This window comes from Schistocerca nitens, chromosome 5 (assembly GCF_023898315.1).
Source record: "Schistocerca nitens isolate TAMUIC-IGC-003100 chromosome 5, iqSchNite1.1, whole genome shotgun sequence".
NCBI classification, from domain to species: domain Eukaryota; kingdom Metazoa; phylum Arthropoda; class Insecta; order Orthoptera; family Acrididae; genus Schistocerca; species Schistocerca nitens.
In genome coordinates, this window is record NC_064618.1 from 655,131,873 (window position 1) to 655,152,821 (window position 20,949).

The window sequence follows — 20,949 nt, forward strand, 5'->3', positions numbered from 1 at the left end:
CTTCACTGTGGCAAATAATGAAAAGTTGGATATCAACAATTCAGTGTCCTCAGTCACTACTGTCTCACAGAAAATCAACACTACAGCCTCTACAAACAGCTATTAAAACTGTCTCTAGATGTTTTATGAAGCTTAAGATATCTCCTGCTGGTGGGTAGTAAATTATCCGTATCATACTACAAACTTGGGTATTTTCCCTGAAAAGAAAGACATCCTGTGCCTGTCTGACCACCACATAACCACAGGGTCAGATAAGTTACATATAAATGGTTGCACTATATAAACTTACTCATGCAGAAGTAATGTGGGAAAAGGAGGAATTGTTACATATATGATGACAGAACACAAGTTGAAAAACATTGACACGAGTAAACTTTGTAGTGACTAGCACACAGAAGTGTGTGCTTGTGAATTAATACTGAACAATAGTTCACTTTTAATTGTAACTGTATGCAGATCCCCACTGGGAAATTTTGAACTGTTTATGAGGAATGTGGATTTCTCAGTGTGCTGTCTGTCAGACAGCAGCAATCAATTAACACTAGAACGGCAGAGTTTCTGACATTCCTAAAATGGCAGAAAGGGGTCATTCTGACCCCACATAAGATATGTTCATATCTGACTTAAACAACTACTTCTTCTACTGTTTGTTAATCGATACCTTATTGCTAATAATCACAACAATTATTTACCATTATAAATAATAATTACTAATTTATTTGAACAATAATGTATCATACACATTTATTGTTACTATTTCTAACAAGTTACTTAACTATAGATTTTAATTTATTAATTATTCGTACAACCTTCTAGACACATTTAGTCCATTTGATTCTCACATGTTTTTTACAAACTGTTCTGTATTACTTTTCGCTCAAGTCATTTGAAGTCTCTAGACACATTTAGCACATGTGATTACTGTTTTACCAGCACAGTTTCTGCACACAGCTTTGTGGCACTTTACATAATTTTTGCTGGTCTTGTTGGCTTTGCAGAGGCTGATTTGGAACTTCCACTGCTTTCTAGATGATTTCAGTCCTATATCCTCTTTCTTTGCCTAATGTTCTTGCTTTTTTGTTCCCTTGAGCTCCTTTGCCAGTTGAAGTATGAACTTCTTCCTTTCCATTTTCTTGTTCATTACTATGTTATAGATGACCCGTGCATTTATTGCCATGTCCAGCATGTCCTAGAAGACATGCATTGGGCATCTCCTACACGTAACCTTCGTAGTATATTTATGGGTCATTTGATCAACCACATCCACCCCGTACTTTGTTGCATTGTAGAATGTTACAGTTTTAGATTTTTTTCTTTCCTTCCTTGCTTATTGCTACTTCAGAATGCCACATACTCAGAACAATGACATTTTTATTCTTCTTTCCTTGGTATACAGACAAGGTGCAGTCTGTGTTGCCACTATTGTGCAGTACTTTCTTCATTGGGGATTTCACAGCGTATCTTATTCATTGTACCAATTACTGAAGTTTTATTTTCTTTGAGTTTTTTTAGCAAGTTGAAGACACATAAAGAAGCTGTCTGTGGTCACATTACTTCCTTGATTTACAAATGGCTCCATGAGATGCAGAACGACGTACTCTCCAAGTGGTTGTTTCCCTATATGCATGTCCTCTTTGCGGAGGTATGGGAAAGCATTGCATACATACTTCATCATTACAGCAACAGCCAACCAGAATTTGAGACCATATTTGTCTAGTTTGTTGGACATGAATTGAGTAAACCTGCATCTTGTTGCTTGGTGGCCGTTGCTCATCAATGGTTATATTTTCTGCAGGGCAGTAAGTGCAAATACTGTTTTCAATGAACTTTCCCCAAATTTCAAATACAAGAGCATATTTGTTGGCTGCCAGGCATTCAGCTCAGGTTGATCTGTCATCAAAACGGAGAAATCTGAGAAACTCTTGAAATCTGCCCTTGGCATAATGTCCCTGATAAAAGCAGGCCCCTAAGAGTGCAACCAGAGATCACCCACAGACAGACCTTTTTTGTGCAGAATACACTCCAAACGCACATGGTGACTATCAGTTTCTCCAGTTCCTCAAGTGACACAGTCCAGTCATTGTTTTTAGTACCTTTCGAGCAATTGTGTATTTCTTCATGAGATGTAGCAGTCCTTCATCAAAAATAAGAGCTAAGGCACTGATGGCAGAGCTGTCTACTCATTAGCAAGCATAAGCAGTTGCACCCCATCTCTCCTTCAGAACATTCACAGCTGACCGTCTTCCAGAAGATGAATAATTTACAATCTCCCACACGGTTCAATCCCCTGCAATAATCTTTGTAGATGCTTCCAACTGTACCTGCTACATCTACATCTACATCTACATCTACATCTATACTCCGCGAGCCACCTTACGGTGTGTGGCGGAGGGTACTTATTGTACCACTATCTGATCCCCCCTTCCCTGTTCCATTCACGAATTGTGCGTGGGAAGAACGACTGCTTGTAAGTCTCCGTATTTGCTCTAATTTCTCGGATCTTTTCGTTGTGATCATTACACGAGATATATGTGGGCGGTAGTAATATGTTGCCCATCTCTTCCCGGAATGTGCTCTCTCGTAATTTCGATAATAAACCTCTCCGTATTGCGTAACGCCTTTCTTGAAGTGTCCGCCACTGGAGCTTGTTCAGCATCTCCGTAACGCTCTCGCGCTGACTAAATGTCCCCATGACGAATCGCGCTGCTTTTCGCTGGATCATGTCTATCTCTTCTATTAATCCAACCTGGTAAGGGTCCCATACTGATGAGCAATACTCAAGAATCGGACGAACAAGCGTTTTGTAAGCTACTTCTTTCGTCGATGAGTCACATTTTCTTAGAATTCTTCCTATGAATCTCAACCTGGCGCCTGCTTTTCCCACTATTTGTTTTATGTGATCATTCCACTTCAGATCGCTCCGGATAGTAACTCCTAAGTATTTTACGGTCGTTACCGCTTCCAATGATTTACCACCTATGGCATAATCGTACTGGAATGGATTTCTGCCCCTATGTATGCGCATTATATTACATTTATCTACGTTTAGGGAAAGCTGCCAGCTGTCGCACCATTCATTAATCCTCTGCAGGTCTTCCTGGAGTACGTACGAGTCTTCTGATGTTGCTACTTTCTTGTAGACAACCGTGTCATCTGCAAATAGCCTCACGGAGCTACCGATGTTGTCAACTAAGTCATTTATGTATATTGTAAACAATAAAGGTCCTATCACGCTTCCTTGCGGTACTCCCGAAATTACCTCTACATCTGCAGATTTTGAACCGTTAAGAATGACATGTTGTGTTCTTTCTTCTAGGAAATCCTGAATCCAATCACAAACCTGGTCCGATATTCCGTAAGCTCGTATTTTTTTCACTAAACGTAAGTGCGGAACCGTATCAAATGCCTTCCTGAAGTCCAGGAATACGGCATCAATCTGCTCGCCAGTGTCTACGGCACTGTGAATTTCTTGGACAAATAGGGCGAGCTGAGTTTCACATGATCTCTGTTTGCGGAATCCATGTTGGTTATGATGAAGGAGATTTGTATTATCTAAGAACGTCATAATACGAGAACATAAAACATGTTCCATTATTCTACAACAGATTGACGTAAGCGAAATAGGCCTATAATTATTCGCATCTGATTTATGACCCTTCTTGAAAATGGGAACGACCTGCGCTTTCTTCCAGTCGCTAGGTACTTTACGTTCTTCCAGAGATCTACGATAAATTGCTGATAGAAAGGGGGCAAGTTCTTTAGCATAATCACTGTAGAAACTTACGGGTATCTCGTCTGGTCCGGATGCTTTTCCACTACTAAGTGATAGCAGTTGTTTTTCAATTCCAATATCGTTTATTTCAATATTTTCCATTTTGGCGTCCGTGCGACGGCTGAAGTCAGGGACCGTGTTACGATTTTCCGCAGTGAAACAGTTTCGGAACACTGAATTCAGTATTTCTGCCTTTCTTCGGTCGTCCTCTGTTTCGGTGCCATCGTGGTCAACGAGTGACTGAATAGGGGATTTAGATCCGCTTACCGATTTTACATATGACCAAAACTTTTTAGGGTTCTTGTTTAGATTGTTTGCCAATGTTTTATGTTCGAATTCGTTGAATGCTTCTCTCATTGCTCTCTTTACGCTCTTTTTCGCTTCGTTCAGCTTTTCCTTATCAGCTATGATTCGACTACTCTTAAACCTATGATGAAGCTTTCTTTGTTTCCATAGTACCTTTCGTACATGATTGTTATACCACGGTGGATCTTTCCCCTCGCTTTGGACCTTAGTCGGTACGAACTTATCTAAGGCGTACTGGACGATGTTTCTGAATTTTTTCCATTTTTGTTCCACATCCTCTTCCTCAGAAATGAACGTTTGATGGTGGTCACTCAGATATTCTGCGATTTGTGCCCTATCACTCTTGTTAAGCAAATATATTTTCCTTCCTTTCTTGGCATTTCTTATTACACTTGTAGTCATTGATGCAACCACTGACTTATGATCACTGATACCCTCTTCTACATTCACGGAGTCGAAAAGTTCCGGTCTATTTGTTGCTATGAGGTCTAAAACGTTAGCTTCACGAGTTGGTTCTCTAACTATCTGCTCGAAGTAATTCTCGGACAAGGCAGTCAGGATAATGTCACAAGAGTCTCTGTCCCTGGCTCCAGTTCTGATTGTGTGACTATCCCATTCTATACCTGGTAGATTGAAGTCTCCCCCTATTACAATAGTATGATCACGAAACTTCTTCACGACGTTCTGCAGGTTCTCTCTGAGGCGCTCAACTACTACGGTTGCTGATGCAGGTGGTCTATAGAAGCATCTGACTATCATATCTGACCCACCTTTGATACTTAACTTAACCCAGATTATTTCACATTCGCATTCGCTAATAACTTCACTGGATATTATTGAATTCTTTACTGCTATAAATACTCCTCCACCATTGGCGTTTATCCTATCCTTGCGGTATATATGAAAGTGGTGATGACTGACATATCATCATCTGAATCCTCTTCCACTAATCGCCCCTTGATCACATTGCCTTCATCTTCACTTGTGTCAGGTACATAATCACCATTTTCATCAGTGAAGTCAATTTCCGATTCAGCTTCAGAATTCCCTAAGAGATGTAACACTTCTTCATCAGAAAGTCCCTGCTGATGATACATGTTCAAAAACATGTTTCACAGACAAAGAATGCCTGAGTGACACAACATAAGCTGTGGTGGACTGGAATGTGCATGTGCCCAAGTTGCAACACAGCAACTGCTCTGTGTTACTGCTCATTGTTGCCACTGTATTGTTGGATAATTTACTTATATTCAGAAGAGAAATTACAGTGGGCTCAAAATTGACCCCTTCCACTGTTCTAGGTATACTGAATGAAGTGGAGAAGAAAATTAAAATATTTTGTAAATACTAAAACATCTTCAGAAAGAGGAGAAAAAATTAGAAAAAGAAACATAATTTCATTGACAAAGTAAATAAATTGGATATGACAATGAACGAAAAACATTCTAGTGTAAATAGTTTGTGGTGATTTAAATGTAGATTTTCTAAAGAATTCACATGAGTGTATCACCAACTTCTTCGGAAATTTAAAAAAAATTGCATGATATCTCGAATAAGGTTTCCAAATCATTTTTGATCTGGAAACCTTATATTAATCCTACAATTTTCCCTTAGTTATTAACTTTCCAACTCGAGTCAATAAAGACAGTAGGACTCTTAATTGATAATGTTTTCGTTGGTGAAGCTTAAAAAAGCTCAAAGGAAGGAAATAACTGTTTACACAGTAACAAATGCCCTCGCTGATCATGATGCACAGTTAGGATAAATAACATAATGCCTCACAGTATGAATACTCCTCAATGGAAATCAGTTACAATAATTAATGACTCCAGGACAAATGATTTTAAGAATAGTTTACAGATAATGACCTGTGATGAAGTCAACATTACCTTCCTTCAATTGGACCAACTGGTGGTGAATCAAGGAAGTACAGTACATACTGACAAAACTAAAATGAGCTCCAACATGGAAATTAAGCATTTCCGGACACATGTCCACATAACATCTTTTCTTTATTTTTGCGTGAGGAATGTTTCCTGAAAGTTTGGCTGTACCTTTTTGTAACACCCTGTATACATACATACAGATAAAATAAAAGCTAGCAAAACACCTTGTTGATTTTACTAAAACTATTATATACCAGTACTTTAGTTAAATAGCACAGAAGTTAGGTGCATAATTAGATACATACATGGATAGAAGAAGTTTTATTTTACATAAAAATGCTTTGCTGATTATGAATTTTTGGTTAGAGAATCATGAAGCAGACCTATGGATTTGAGCAAAATTCCAGGTATTCATTAATGCTGCAGAAGCTGTTGTTTATTAGTAGATTTTTTAGTTCTTTTTTAAATGAATTAATGTTTGGTACTTTTTTGATATTATCTGGCAAAGCACTGTAAACCATTTTTGGTTTGTAAACAGAACTGTCCTGATATATTGATTTTCGGTGCACATCCCTATAATAGTCATCCCTGTTTCTTGTTTGATAATTGTAGGTCTCACTACTCAAAGCTGAAACTTGATGGTTTTTAATGAAACAGATACTTTCAAATATATAGATATAGATGGTAAGATCATGGATTTTAATTCCTTAAAGATCCCTCTACATGATGCTCTGTAAACAACATCACTTATTAATCTTACACCTTTTCTTTTGAAACTTGAGAGACTGCTTTGCAGAAGAGGTATTTCCCCATAATACTATACCATACCTCAGTAGACTATGCGTGTATGCATAATAAGCATTTAACACTGTTTCAGTATTTCAGTAGCCTTTAAGAATTCTTAATATGTAACAGTACTTGCTTAATTTTTTGTTAATCATATCTGTATGTTTTTCCCATCTTAGATGCTCATCCACCCATAATCCTAAAATTTTTATGTGATTCTTTTGCTGAATTTGGCTGTTTAATAATGGGAATTTTACATTGATCCTTTTTTTGTTTCCTTATATGGTTGAAGTTCATCCATACAGTTTTCTTGTCATTGACAACTAGACAGTTACCTTTAAACCGTTTTTCTGCCACTTCTGCTGTTTCGCCGATTTTTTGCTGCATCTTATAATCATTCTGTCCTTTTATAATGAAGCTGGTATCATCAGCAAATAATATAGTATCCGCTGCTGAAAACTGTTGTGGTAGGTCATTAATAAACCTAGAATAACAATGGACCCAATACTGAGCCCTGTGGCACCCCATAATTAACTCTTTTTGTATTCAGAATGGTGCATATTTCCATCCTGAGAAATTTGAACTCTTTGATTCCTGTCGGCTAAATATGGCTTGAACCACTCATAGGAAACACCATGGACAACATAATTATATAGTTTTACTAATATTAGATTATGATTTATAAGATCAAACGCTTTGGAAATGTCTAAAATAACCTACACATCAGTTCCTTATCCTCAATAGCTTTGTAAACAAGTTTTAGGAAATTGAAGAGAGCCATTTGTGTAGATTCGCCTTTTGTGAAGCCATTCTGTGCATTTACAAGAATTTTATTTTTTTAGGAAGTCTAGCAATCTTTCATACATTAATTTTTCAATTATTTTCGAAAATATAGATAATAATGATAATGGTCTGAAATTTTTAATCTCAAACTTGTCACCACATTTATGAACAGGTATTACTGTTGACTCTTAAGTTTACTTGGAAACTCACCAGTTTCAAAGGAGTCACTGATTATGTTCACAATTTGAGAGACAACATTATCAGTACTATATTTAATAATTTTGTCAGGGACACTATCAAATCCGCAGATCATTGTACTTCTTTGGGTGTTATGGGGCATAGGTAGATTGTCCATTCATTTATTGGAGTTATTACCTTTGTCTTTGAATCATATTTAGTTGTGATCAGGTTTTGGGCTACATTAACATAATGATAATTAAATATATTACGGTAGCTGTTAGAAGTGCATCATCAACAATTTCATTTCTGTGTTTTATGGTGTTTCATTACTTACTTTTTCATGTTTGCCTGTATGATTATTAATAACTTTCCACTCTGATTTCATTTTGTTGTTTCCTTTTCTGATATATGAATCTTTGTTCTTCTTTTTTGCAGCAACTATAACTTCCCTGTGCTTTTTTCCTATACCACATTACATGTGGTTTCAAGGTATCATTTTGCTTTGCGCATCTATGTAGCAGTCTAAGACTTTCTGATGGCTATTTGATTCATTTGTTATCGATGAATTTGGTTTTTTGTTTATTTTCATTCTCTTCAGAGGGAATGAAATATCGTAGCAGTATTTATAATTTGACGAAAATGTATTGAATTGTCTATCTTGAATTATTGGTTTCCATGTTCCGATATACATTTTTTAACATGAGACATGAGATTAAAGGCCCTAATTCTGTCATTAATTAATATTCCCTCAATATATCTCCTGTTGTCACTTTTCCATAAGGTTTCCTTAAAGTCAGAACATGTACCGTACATGTTCCAATATACATTTTTTTTTTTAATGAGACATGAGATTAAAGACCCTAAGGCTGTCATCATTAATTAACCTTCCCTCAATATATCTCCTGTTGTCACTTTTCCACAAGATTTCCTTAAAGTCAATTTAATTTCTTGCTGCTCAGAGAAACCTGTATCCAATTCATCAGATTTAAAGCCACATTTTGATTTGTCAGTGAATATTTGATCAATAGTACTTTTACTTTTGCTGCTGTATGTGGTGGTATCTTCTACATGTATGTCCATATTTTATGTTTTTAGAGATTAACAAGTTTCAGCCCTTTTTTTACAGTTGTTCTTGAAATTATCATTGAAATCCCCAAGCACAACTATTGATTCTGACTATTTAGACAGTTCATAAGATTTTCTAAATTTTCAGAGAAAGATTCAAAATTGCCAGATGGGGATCTATATATACATGCAGCTATAATTTTCCTTTCTGTTAGTTCACATAAACAATATTCAAAATCTTTTTCGATACAGCAGACATTTTTAAACCCAATTTCCTTTGATTTAATATCTGTTCTGAGATATACACATGTTCCACCACCTCTGCATGTTTCCTTGCAAAAGCTGGTGATCAACGAAAGTCTGAAATCCCAGCTGCACATTTTTGTATTTCTAGCAGCCAGTGTTCAGTTACACAAATGATGGAAATATCCTTCAATGTATCATTCAAAAGGACCTCTAGCTCGTATACCTTACTGGTTAAGCCCTGTACATTATGATATAGGAGAGTTCAAGAATTATTCAGTTCTATGAGAGGTATATCTCTTGCCTGGTTAATTCTTTGAAGAGTAGGCTCTAGTCTTCTTTACGTTTCTGTCTTGATTTTCACCTCCTGGGGGTCCTGGACTTCTTCTTGGTTGTTTTCTTCTGCAGTGGATTGGGCCATAAAAAAATCGTTCATGTGTTGTTTGGATGCTGTCCTCTGCTTCGTGCTTCGCTGTGATCTGTTGTTTTTGTCTTCTGTCCACCTCCACAGTCTTTTTGCTTGGTGATATTGTCTTCTGTGCACCTTGCCTGTCATTTGTTCATTCTACTGAAGGCATAGTTTGTGTTAACTTCCTGGTTTCTTCTCTTGTTAGTTTTTCATTTTGTGCTGATTTTATCTTTTGTGCTGCTTCCTTGTCACTTGTTTGTTCTATAGCATGCATATTTAATGTTAATTTTTTGGTTTCATCTTCTGTTATTTTCCCATATTGTAAGCATTCAGTTTCGAGTCTAAGTGCTGTATCTTTTGGATTGCAGCATCTATGTTGCATTCAACAGCATTCAAAGAAAAATAACCAATAAATGCGAAAGGTGTCGAAAGTTAGGATGTTCACGTGCTCTTTGAGCTCTTACACAGGAGCTGCCACTGGTTCTGGGATAACTCATCTTTAAGAAAGAAAGTCGTCATTGTGCAAAATCGCGCTGTAAGAATAATATGTGGTGCTCACCCACAATCCTCTTGTAGACACCTGTTTAAGGAGTTGGGTATTCTGATTACTGTTTCACAATATATTTATTCTCTCATAAAGTCTCCTCTAAATAAGACACTCTTTGAGTTCAAAAGGAATAATGATGTACAAAATTACAATACCTGAAGGAAAAACGACTTTCATCACTCCACATTAAGGTTGTCTTTAGCAGAAGAAGGGATACACAACGCTGCTACAATAATTTTTGATCATTTACCCGGTGATATAAAATGTCTGAGGAAAGCAAAGTAAAATTTGAAAACAAAGTGAGGTAGTTTCTCATTGAAAACTGTGAAAGAATATATACATAACTTAGAAATGTTCAGACTGTAACCACATGCATAAATTAGTGATGTGAATGTAAAATGACTTGTTCCACATCATTACGTTCCATCTTGAAAAATGATCCATGGAACATGTAACTAATTAAATAACTAACTACTTCATAAGCCACCTTAAAGTCTGTGGCAAAGGCTACTTCTGATACGACTTCCCTTTCTCCCTTTCCTGTTCTATTTGCAAAAGAAACACAGGAAGAATAAGTGTTGGTCATTCTCCACACAGGTTCTAAGTTATCTGATTTTCTTGTCACAGTCATTTTATAAGAGGTATGTGGGAGGATTTATTACATGGTTTGACTCTCTTTCGCAGACTAAGAAATTTAACAGTAAACATATCTTATGATCAACTAATCTCTCTTGTGATGCTTACCACTGCAGTCTGATCAGAATTTCTACAAACCTCTTACACTTATTAAATGAATCCTTGTTGGAAGACACCATTCTTCTTTGGGTCTTCTGTTTCATACATATAGTTCATATCCAGTAATGGCCCCAGACTACCAAGCTTATTTAGAAGTGCAATTAATGTGTAACTTTGCTATTTCCACACTCCTTAATGCTCTGCTTCATAACATTATTTATGTACACGATGGAGAATGAATCCTGGCAGTTTTACTGCCCTCACCCCGCTTTACTTACATCTATATCCTACAAATCACTACAATGCGTGAAAGTTATGGAGTAAAACGGCGACAGTAAAAAGAACAACGAAACGGAGGAAGAGTGTGAAGCACGTTTAAGTTCCCGACGAACGAGAATGATCACCGTGAGAAGCAAAGAAACCAATGAATAACGAAATTAACGGACTGAAGAATCAAGAATTGCGACACAATCTTACAATAAAAGACTGCAAACTGAAGTGCGGACAAGGACAATTGAACAGGACAACTTGGCATTTCAGTACGACCCGACGAAAGAATATTACAAACAAAACATATCGTAATCGGACAAATGGATAACATCTGACAATTTTGCAATGCGAATGAATTCAGTAGAGAAACAACAGGATTCTGTTGCATGAATGGAAAAATTCGACTAACACCATGGGAAGCGCCTCCGCAAGAATTTTTACATTACATGATTGGGGAAACTCCAGAATCAAAACACTTTCTTTAAAATATAAAAGCGTACATTGCCTGCTTCCAAACGACTGCTTTCGCTGTCATTTCGATCAACACTAACAGAGATGAAATCGATCATGTTGTCTTCATCCAATGAGAAATCTATCACAACGTGAAAGCAATAAATACTACCACTACCCAATGAACACTATAAATTTCTGCAAGCACATTTCATCACAAACGAAGAAGCAGAAAATGATCAACGATGCACAAATATCAGTGGGCCGAGACGGGTAGTAGCCCAAGATGTACAGAGGATCTTATGCAAATACATATCAAGTGATTCACATATTCAAAACAGCACTAGACCGAATGATTTCTCATGACTATAAATTTATAATTCGGGCCGACGTCGATTTAATGCAACTCAGATATACTAAGTAGCCTTCGTAATTGTGGACAGTGAAAACACAAGCCGTGACATAACTGTTCAACGAAGAAGAGGACTACAATAGAATGCAGATACACAAAATGGGTTAGAGCACTGTTGCAGAAACAACGAAACAAACATGTCAAAAAAAAAAAAAAAAAAAAACGCAAAATTCCAAGATTGGCGATCTTTTACAGGAGCTCAAAATTTAACTCGGACTTCAATGCGAGATGCTTATAACAGTTTCCATAACGAAACTTTGCCTCGAAACCTGGCACAAAATCCAAAGAGATTCTGGTCGTATGTGAAGTATGTTAGCGGCAAGAAACAACCACTGCCTTCTCTGCACGTTAGCAATGGAGATACTACCGAAGACAGTGCTGCCAAAGCAGAATTACTAAACGCAGCCTTCCGAAATGCCTTCACAAAAGAAGACGAAGTAAACATTCCAGAATTCGAATCAAGAAGAGCTGCCAACATGAGTAACGTAGAAGTAAATATCCTCGGAATAGTGAAGCAACTTAAATCATTTAATAAAAGTTGGTTTTCTGGTCCAGACTGTATACCAGTTAGGTACCTTTCATAGTATGCTGATGCATTAGCTCCATACTTAACAATCATATACAACCGTTCGCTCGGCAAACGATCCGTAACCAAAGACTAGAAAGTTGCACAGGTCACACCAATATTCAAGAAAGGTAGTAGGAGTAATCCACTTAATTACAGGCCCATATCGTTAACGTCGATATGCAGCAGGATTTTGGAACATATATTGTGTTCGAACACTATGAATTATCTCGAAGAAAAAGGTCTATTGGCACAGTCAACATGAGTTTAGAAAACATCGTTCCTGTGAAACACAAATGGCTCTTCATTCGCATGAAGTGTTGAGTGGTATTGACAAGGGATTTCAGATGGATTCCGTATTTCTGGATTTCCGGAAGGCTTTTGACACTGTACCACACAAGCGGCTTGTAGTGAAACTGCGTGCTTATGGAATTTCGTCTCAGTTATGTGACTGGATTTGCGACTTCCCGGGAGAGAGGTCACAGCTCGCAGTAATTGACGGAAAGTCATCGAGTGAAACAGAAGTGATTTCTGGCGTTCCCCAAGGTAGTGTTATAGGCCCTTTGCAGTTCCTTATCTACACTCCTGGAAATTGAAATAAGAACACCGTGAATTCATTGTCCCAGGAAGGGGAAACTTTATTGACACATTCCTGGGGTCAGATACATCACATGATCACACTGACACAACCACAGGCACATAGACACAGGCAACAGAGCATGCACAATGTCGGCACTAGTACAGTGTATATCCACCTTTTGCAGCAATGCAGGCTGCTATTCTCCCATGGAGACGATCGTAGAGATGCTGGATGTAGTCCTGTGGAACGGCTTGCCATGCCATTTCCACCTGGCGCCTCAGTTGGACCAGCGTTCGTGCTGGACGTGCAGACCGCGTGAGACGACGCTTCATCCAGTCCCAAACATGCTCAATGGGGGACAGATGCGGAGATCTTGCTGGCCAGGGTAGTTGACTTACACCTTCTAGAGCACGTTGGGTGGCACGGGATACATGCGGACGTGCATTGTCCTTTTGGAACAGCAAGTTCCCTTGCCGGTCTAGGAATGGTAGAACGATGGGTTCGATGACGGTTTGGATGTACCGTGCACTATTCAGTGTCCCCTCGACGATCACCAGTGGTGTACGGCCAGTGTAGGAGATCGCTCCCCACACCATGATGCCGGGTGTTGGCCCTGTGTGCCTCGGTCGTATGCAGTCCTGATTGTGGCGCTCACCTGCACGGCGCCAAACACGCATACGACCATCATTGGCACCAAGGCAGAAGCGACTCTCATCGCTGAAGACGACACGTCTCCATTCGTCCCTCCATTCACGCCTGTCGCGACACCACTGGAGGCGGGCTGCACGATGTTGGGACGTGAGCGAAAGACGGCCTAACGGTGTGCGGCACCGTAGCCCAGCTTCATGGAGACGGTTGCGAATGGTCCTCGCCGATACCCCAGGAGCAACAGTGTCCCTAATTTGCTGGGAAGTGGCGGTGCGGTCCCCTAAGGCACTGCGTAGGATCCTACGGCCTTGGCGTGCATCCGTGCGTCGCTGCGGTCCGGTCCCAGGTAGACGGGCACGTGCACCTTCCGCCGACCACTGGCGACAACATCGATGTACTGTGGAGACCTCACGCCCCCCGTGTTGAGCAATTCGGCGGTACGTCCACCCGGCCTCCCGCATGCCCACTATACGCCCTCGCTCAAAGTCCGTCAACTGCACATATGGTTCACGTCCACGCTGTCGCGGCATGCTACCAGTGTTAAAGACTGCGATGGAGCTCTGTATGCCACGGCAAACTGGCTGACACTGACGGCGGCGGTGCACAAATGCTGCGCAGCTAACGCCATTCGACGGCCAACACCGCGGTTCCTGGTGTGTCCACTGTGCCGTGCGTGTGATCATTGCTTGTACAGCCCTCTCGCAGTGTCCGGAGCAAGTATGGTGGGTCTGACACACCGGTGTCAATGTGTTCTTTTTTCCATTTCCAGGAGTGTATATAAACGATTTGGGAGACAATCTGAGCAGCCGTCTTAGGTTGTTTGCAGATGACGCTGTCGTTTGTCGACTAAGAAGATCAAAATAAATTGCAAAACGATTTAGAAAGATATCTGAATGGTGCGAACATTGTCAGTTGACCCTAAATAACGAAAAGTGTGGGGTCATCCACATGAGTGGTTGCACGATAAATCAGTCTAATCTAAAGGCCGTAAATTCAGCTAAATACCTAGGAATTACAATTAAGAACAACTTAAACTGGAAGGATTACATAGAAAATGTTGTAGGACCGACGGAGTATATCCAAAAAGTTCAGAGAACGGCAGCACGTTTTGTATCATCGCGAAATATGGCAGAGAGTGTCACTGAAATGATACAGGATTTGGGCTGGACATCATTAAAAGAAAGGCGTTTTTCGTAGCGACGGAATCCTCTCACGAAATATCAATCACCAACTTTCTCCTCCGAATGCGAAAATATTTTGTTGACAGCGACCTACATAGGGAGAAACGATCACCACGATAAAACAAGGGAAATCCGAGCTCGTACGGAAAGATATAGGTGTTCGTTCTTTCCGCGTGCTATACGAGATCGGAATAATACAGAATTGTGAAGGTGGTTCGATGAACCCTCTGCCAGGTACTTAAATGTGATTTGCAGAGTATCCATGTAGATGTAGATGTACGTACGCTCATTTCCATTTTACCGTTCATAAGATGCCCTCCGATATTCATTACTATTTCTGCACGGAGAGGACGGATGTCATTTTAATTTGAAACAAATCCAACCGATACAGGCGTAGATATAAACAAAAAAGGCACTTCCAAGGAATGCTACGCTTACCGTTTAATGATAAGAGACAATGAAACAAACGATCACGTTGCCAAAACGGTAGATTTGTATACAAAAAGAGAAGCGGAACGGATGCTTTCCGTAAGACTCAACGGAAGAATACATCCACCTTCAGGATGTAATTATAAATGATGGAAACACTGACGAGATCGGGACAATGGTAAGCTTACCGTCATCATACATAAGTCCAAGACATGCACGAGTTCACTCAAGATGCCATGACCTGCGTAAGAAAATGTGGTCTAACTGACCTCCTCATAGCTTTCACATTCAACTCGTCGTGGCCAGAAATCAAAGAATAACTATGATGCGGTCAATCCCACAGGCATCAACACGACATAATAGCCGGAGTTTCCCGACAAAAACAAATGAGATTAACTGAAGTCATCACAATACATCACATCCTTGGAACCGTCAGATGCTGGATGTACACAATCGAAAGGCAAAAACGAGGACTGTCTCACTCACAAATCACATATGGCTGCACGACAGAATTCCTCCCACAAATATCGACAAAATCGTCAACCTACAAGCGTCAGTACTTGGACGACACGAAAACCGGAGTTGATGGCTATCCCAAATACAGAAGACGATCATCCAAAAACGGCGACTGCACAGCAAAAATACGAATAACGAGGCAGCGACGAACTGGAAACAGATAATCAATGGGTAGTACGGTGTAACACACTACTTTCCAAAATGTTCCAAGCACACCTAAACGTAGAATACTGTAGTTCACTGAAATTCATCAAAAGAAGTTGACATGGAAGTATTTCAAATAGCCAAAGACAGCGAACAACAAAATGGAAACAACGAGATCCTCATCTATCAAATGGGACGATACACCAACAGTAAAAAAGCAGCATGGCGGATTTTCAGTTTTCCCATAGACGAATACGAACCAACGTCTACCAGTACATTGGAGTATGGACAGAGAGTTTACTCCACAAAAGACACCACCAGAAACATCGCAAGCGAACCACCTGACTGCTTTTTACCATATGTGCTAAAAGGGTCCATTCTCGAAAACATTATGCCTACTATACGTGTACCTCCCTACCTATTATACAGGGCAGTCCATTGATCGTGACCGGACCAAATACCTCACGAAATAAGCGTCAAGCGAAAAAACTACAAAGAACGAAACTAGCTTGAAGGGGGAAACTAGATGGCGCTATGGTTGGCCCGCTGGATGGCGCTGCCATAGGTTAAACGGATATCAACTGCGTCTTTTTAAATAGCAACCCCCATTTTTATTACATATTCGTGTAGTACGTAAAGAAATATGAATGTTTTAGTTGGAGCACTTCTTTCGCTTTGTGATAGATGGCGTTGTAATAATCACACACATATGGCTCACAATTTTAGACGAACAGTTGGTAACATGCAGGTTTTTTAAAATTAAAATACAGAACGTAGGTACGTTTGAACATTTTATTTCGGTTGTTCCAATGTTATACATGTACCTTTTTGAACTTATCATTTCTGAGAACGCATCATGTTACAGCGTGATTACCTGCAAATACCACATTAATGCAATAAATGCTCAAAATGATGTCCGTCAACCTCAATGCATTTGGCAATACTTGTAACGACATTCCTCTCAGCAGCGAGTAGTTCGCCTTCCGCAACGTTCGTACATGCATTGACAATGCGCTGACGCATGTTTTCAGGCGCTGTTGGTGGATCACGATAGCAAATATCCTTCAGCTTTCCCTACGAAAGAAATACTGGGACGTCAGATCCGGTGAACGTGTGGGCCATGGTATGGTACTTCGACGACCAATCCACCTGTCATGAAATATGCTATTCAATACCGCTTCAACCGCACACGAGCTATGTGCCAGACATCCATCATGTTGGAAGTACATCGCCATTCTGTCATGCAATGAAACATCTTGTAGTAACATCGGTAGAACATTACGTAGGAAATCAGCATACATTGCACCATTTAGATTACCATCGATAAAATGGGGGCCATTTATCCTTCCTCCCATAATACCGCACCATACATTAACCCGCCAAGGTCGCTGATGTTCCACTTGTCGCTGCCATCGTGGATTTTCCGTTGCCCAATATTGCATATTATGCCGGTTTACGTTACTGCTGTTGGTGAATGACGCTTCATCGATAATTAGAACGCGAGCAAAAAACCTGTCATCGTCCCGTAACTTCTCTTGTGCCCAGTGGCAGAACTGTACACGACGTTCATGCCATTCCTGGTGCATAGAAATATGGTACGGGTGCAATCGATGTTGATGTAGCATTCTCAACACCGACGTTTTTGAAATTCCCGATTCTCGCGCAATTTGTCTGCTACTGAAGTGCGGATTAGCCGCAACAGCAGCTAAAACACCTACTTGGGCATCATCATTTGTTGCAGGTCGTGGTTGATGTTTCATATGTGGCTGAACACTTCCTGTTTTCTTAAATAACGTAACTATCCGGCGAACGGTTTTGACACTTGGATGATGTCGTCCAGGATACCGAGCAACATACATAGCACACGCCCGTTGGGCATTTTGTCACAATAGCCATACATCATCACGACATCGACCTTTTCTGCAATTGGTAAACGGTCCATTTTAACACGGGTAATGTATCACGAAGCAAATATTGTCCGCACTGACGGACTATTACAGCGCCATCTACCACAAAGCGAAAAAAGTGATCCAACTAAAACATTCATATTTCTTTACGTTTTACACGAATATGTAGTAAAAATGGGGGTTTCTATTTAAAAAACGCAGATGATATCCGTTTGAACTATGGCAGCGCCATGTAGCGGACCAACCATAGCGCCATCTGGTTTCCCCCTTCAAGTTAGACGAATTTTGTTCTTTGTAGTTTTTATTGTTTGATGCCTATTTCGTGAGATATTTGGCCCGGTCACTATCAATGGACCACCCTGGATGTGGAGCACAACAAGAAAAATCTTTCAACGACGGAAACAAGGAATTCCAGTAGATCATTCAGGAATCATGAAAACTGGCGCACTAGGCCGAGTATACTCCGTACATCCGAACAATATCTCCAGATGCTGTTACACTACATACGGGGACCAAAGCGTTCCGCAGATCTCAAGATTGTTGACGGTTACCTGTGACAGACGTACAGAGAAGCATGCCAATGCTTAGGACTATTGGAAAACGACAACCACTGGGAATTAAGACTACAAGAAGCCTTACTCACGGTCTCAGCTGAACAAATGAGAGACTTATTCGCCATAATGCTAACAGCATGTAACCCATCGAATCGAAAACAGCTATGAGACTCCTTCAAAGGGTGTACGAATCCGACAAGCTCATCCTGAGCTGACCAACGAATTCAACGACATCTTCAATGAAACATTCATTCGCTTAGAAGACAAATGTTTAGCAACAAACAAACTGATCATTAGTACAACTTGAGATGCAAGCACCACGAAAAGATGCTATCAGTGCGCTAAACTTCGAAATTACAAAGGAAAAAAGTTGCAATATCAACAAGCTACTTTAATACATTGCTCACAACAAACCACTTCTCAATGACAACCAATAGGAAATTTACAATCTTATCAAGGATTATGTACTTGGACGCACCAGGCGGCACCGAAAAAATGTTTCCAATAAATCTATTGCTGGAGGAAATACGTGCAAAACAACACGTCGCACGTGCGCTGGCATCATCCGGTGTTGCAGCCACAGCTTCAGAAGGAGGGCGAACTGCCCGTTCCGCCCTACAACCAGCGTTGAATACAGCCGAACAACAGTTCCCGGTATGTAAAGTTTCAAGAGCAGGTGGACGGGATCAACTTCTGAAGCAAGCTAAAATTATCTTCTGGGACGGATGCACAATGGCACATAAAAAAACGCTCAAAGCCATGGACAGAACATTACAAGACTTGCGAGGAAGCTGTGAAGTGATGGGAGGAGAGTTAATCATACTCTCAGGAGACTTTCAGCAAACACTTCCAGTTATCCCCAAGACAATACCGGGAGACGAGATCAACTCATGCTTAAAAGAAGTCACATCTCTGGCCACGCTTTCAAATATTGGGACTAAGAAAAAGTATGAGAGCTGAACTATCGAAAGACGAAACAACAGCGCATTTTGCTCAACTTTTACAAACAGCCGAAGACACATAGCCTATTGACAGACGACAGGCCTCATGAAACTCAACAGCGACTTCTGCAACATAGCCGCTGCTGAAAACTAGCTCGTCGGCCAAATTTATCCAAAAAATGTTCACAATTATACCAATACGGACTAGCTATTTTAAGGGGCAGTTTTGGCAACTAAAAACTCCTGTCGACAATATCAGCTTTAATATTCAAAAGAAAATTCCAGTTGAAGAGAGAATATACAAATCGATCGACACGATGGCAAACGTTGAAGGAAGTGTTAACTTCCCTACAGAATTTGCAAATAGCAGGAATGCCATTACACCGCCTTAGACATAAAATTGTATCTCCGTTCATACTACTCAGAAATCTCAACTCACCAAAACTATGTAATGGAACAAGTACGAATATCAGACAGCTATCGAATAACGTCATCGCAGCCGAACTTAAGACTGGAAAGTATAAACGACACACATTATTTATCCCCAGAATACCACTGATCTCTACTGAACTGCCATTCTAATTTAAAAGACTGTAATTTCCAATCAGATTAGTCTACAGTTTTACAGTTAAGGAAGCGCAAGGACAAACTTTAAATGTTGCGGCATCGACATCAAAGACTCCTGCTTCTCTCATGATCTACTACAAGTAGCTTGCTCTCGAGTAGAAAATTCGAAAAATTTGTACGTATGCGCCTCAGAAAACAAAATGAAAAATGTTGTTTATAAACAAGTGTTGTAAATAGCTAGAATAAGATTTCAGTAAAAAAATTTACTTTAACAAATGCTGTAAATAGTTGGAATACATTTTCAACATTTTTTTTTGTTTTTTTTTTTTTTTTGTTTTGTTTTAGCTCTCATACTTCAAAGTTTCTCCTTTTATTCCATCTACCACACATTCTCTTATCTCCTCCATGAGCGAAGCTGGGTACCCCTGCTAGTATAATTATAAGTAATAAAAAATAAAATAGAAAACTAGAAATATCTGTGGATTTTTACTATAAAAAATGATGAAATACGTTAGTGAAATTTTTCGGTTTGAACCGAACTAAACCTCCACACAAGTATAAATTTAAATTTGTTTAACCATCTTTAATCATTGTACATGCTAGTGATGTTGACACAGGTTGAAGAATGTAAATAATGCACCAAATTAGGTTACAATGATATGCCGCACAGGTGGTAAGTAAAGATAAAACCAAACAAATTTATAAACAAGGAGTCAAGGTGTAAGGTCTTCTTGTTTGACTCACAGATTCTCAATTGACTAACTTTCGTTTTGTAAAGGCGATTTTGAACACCTTTTTGATAGTCTTTACTGAAACTGCGCGTGAAGGAAGTGAACTAAAAAGTTTAGTGCCCAGGTATAAATGATTATTTTGTTTTTTCCTAAGTCGACGAACGGCATGTAAACTTTATTTTTTCGTTTTTACCTCGAACCAAATAATTAATGAAACATATATAAATCTTGAAACTTTAACTCCCTTTTCATTTTATTTTTCATCCACAATCAACGTTGTTTCCTACATATTTGCTAGTAACGTAAGAAAAAATATTGTATATCGATTTCTGAAATTTTTGT

The 20,949-nt window shown here is 39.5% G+C and overlaps 1 protein-coding gene across 1 annotated transcript in view; it reads right to left on the reverse strand.

The window, feature by feature from the left end:
- Positions 1 to 20,949, reverse strand: part of LOC126260640 (uncharacterized) — a 564,809-nt gene that overhangs the window by 543,437 nt on the left and 423 nt on the right. The gene's annotated exons all lie outside the window — the stretch shown is intronic.